Source organism: Miscanthus floridulus, chromosome 8 (genome assembly GCF_019320115.1).
Source record: "Miscanthus floridulus cultivar M001 chromosome 8, ASM1932011v1, whole genome shotgun sequence".
In the NCBI taxonomy this organism is placed as follows: domain Eukaryota; kingdom Viridiplantae; phylum Streptophyta; class Magnoliopsida; order Poales; family Poaceae; genus Miscanthus; species Miscanthus floridulus.
Window position 1 is genome coordinate 97793365 of NC_089587.1, and position 1993 is coordinate 97795357.

The following is a 1993-nucleotide window of genomic DNA, read 5'->3' on the forward strand; positions in this document are numbered from 1 at the left end:
ATGAATTCTCTGCTCCAAGCACTGAGAACATCCACACTAGACCAACATTCCAAACTAACAACCTTGAGTTTGAGCTCAAGCCAAGCCTCATCAACATGGTGCAAGCCACTCCATTAAGCAGAAAGGCACATGAAGATGCTAGTGCTCATCTTCAGAATTTTTTGGAGATTAGCAGCACAATCACTATCAAGGACATCGCTCAAGACATTATACTACTCCACCTGTTTCCATTCTCATTAGTGGGAAGGGCAAAGCGTTCTACACCAATAAAGAAGACATCAACACATGGGCAAAGTGTTCAAAGGCCTTTCTAGCAAAGTTTTTCCCTATAGGCAAGACTAATACCTTAAGAGAAAAGATTTCCAATTTCCAACAGTAGAAAGGAGAGACCATTCTAGAGGCATGGGAATGTTTCCAAGAATACATTTTAGATTGTCCTCATCATGGGATGGAAGATTGGTTGCTTATACAAAACTTTTATCATGGATTAACTCAGAAAGCTCATGAACAACTAGATGCTACTGCTGGAGGATCATTTATGTCACTCACCCTTGGAAAAGCTAAAACTCTCATGGAGAAGATAGCCTCTAATCAAGGCTGGTATCAATGTAATATTCAAGCATGCAATAAGAGTGAAGAAGTACCAGAAGAGGTGTGTGCACTGTCAACTAAGATGGATGTCTTGTTGAATTGGCTTGAACAGCGAGCCAATTATAAGAAAGATCATCAGGCCATACAAGATGCTTTTCATTCCCAAAATGTATGTGGAGAATATTTGGGGGTTGATTTCTTCGAATCTCAAGAAGATGCAAACATCGTCATCAACAATTCTGCTCCACAACAATAAAGGCAAGGATGGAATCAACAACAACGGTCAACTTACTAAGGTAAGTACCCAAATAATTATCCCTCTAATCCTAAGCAACCATCCTTGAGAGACTTGATCTTAGAACAAGCTAGGATTAATGAGAATATTTCTAAGAAGCTTGCTTTTAATGATAAGGTCCTAGAAAACATAAATACCAAAATGGATAGTTTTTCTTTGGCTATAAAAGACCAACTTAGCTATAATAAAAAGATAGAATCACAATTAGCTCAGTTGACCGCTGCTCTGCCTTTTGCCACTAACCTTGAGAAGGTCAATGTCATAACCACGAGAGGTGGCAAGTCTACTCATGGTCTGCCATATCCAACAAGGACAGGTAAGACACCAGCGACAGTACAAGAGGAGAAGAAGGATGATGAAGTTGAAGGAGTCGAGCCATTAGCATAGGAAATGATGCAATATTTTCATGACACCACCTTCCTACCATTTCCATGCAGAAATTGAAAAGCCAAAATGGATGAGCAGATTGGTAAGTTTGTAGAGGTAATTCAAAAGTTATATATCAATATTCCTCTACTAGATACCATACAGGTACCCACCTATGCGAAGTACCTCAGAGACATCCTGAACAACAAGAGACCATTGCCGACCACTAAGGTAATCAAGTTAACGGAGGAGTGTAGTGCGCCATCCTAAACACATCACCTATCAAGAAGAAGGATCCCAGATGTCCCACTATTGATTGTTCAATTGGAAACTAAAACTTTGAGAATGCGCTATGCGATCTTGGAGCAAGTGTTAGTGTCATGCCCAAGAAGGTTTTCGATAACCTCAACTATTCAACACTCATGCCAACATCAATGTGCCCGCAACTAGCCGACCAATCGGTCCACTACCCTACAGGAATCGCCGAGAATATTCTGGTAAAAATAAGAAACTTCTTTGTTCTAGTGGATTTTGTAGTACTTGATATGTAGGAAGATATGAAGACACCCCTCATACTTGGGAGACCCTTCCTGGGTACTACTAATGCACACATTGATGTCAGAGCCAGAGAAATTAAATTTCATATTAACGGCAAGGAAGAATGATTCACCTTCAAGCCAAGACCAGAACAATGCTCTAATTTGGAGTAGCGTGAGAAGCAAATACAACCATCACGGCCTC

General features: G+C 40.3%; 1 non-coding gene across 1 annotated transcript; it reads right to left on the reverse strand.

Moving 5' to 3' along the window:
- Positions 1–343: 343 nt before the first annotated feature.
- LOC136478560 (small nucleolar RNA R71) lies at positions 344–450 on the reverse strand. The gene has a single exon (XR_010764284.1). It is a non-coding gene; the product is annotated as a small nucleolar RNA R71 (small nucleolar RNA).
- Between the last annotated feature and the right edge of the window lie 1543 nt (positions 451–1993).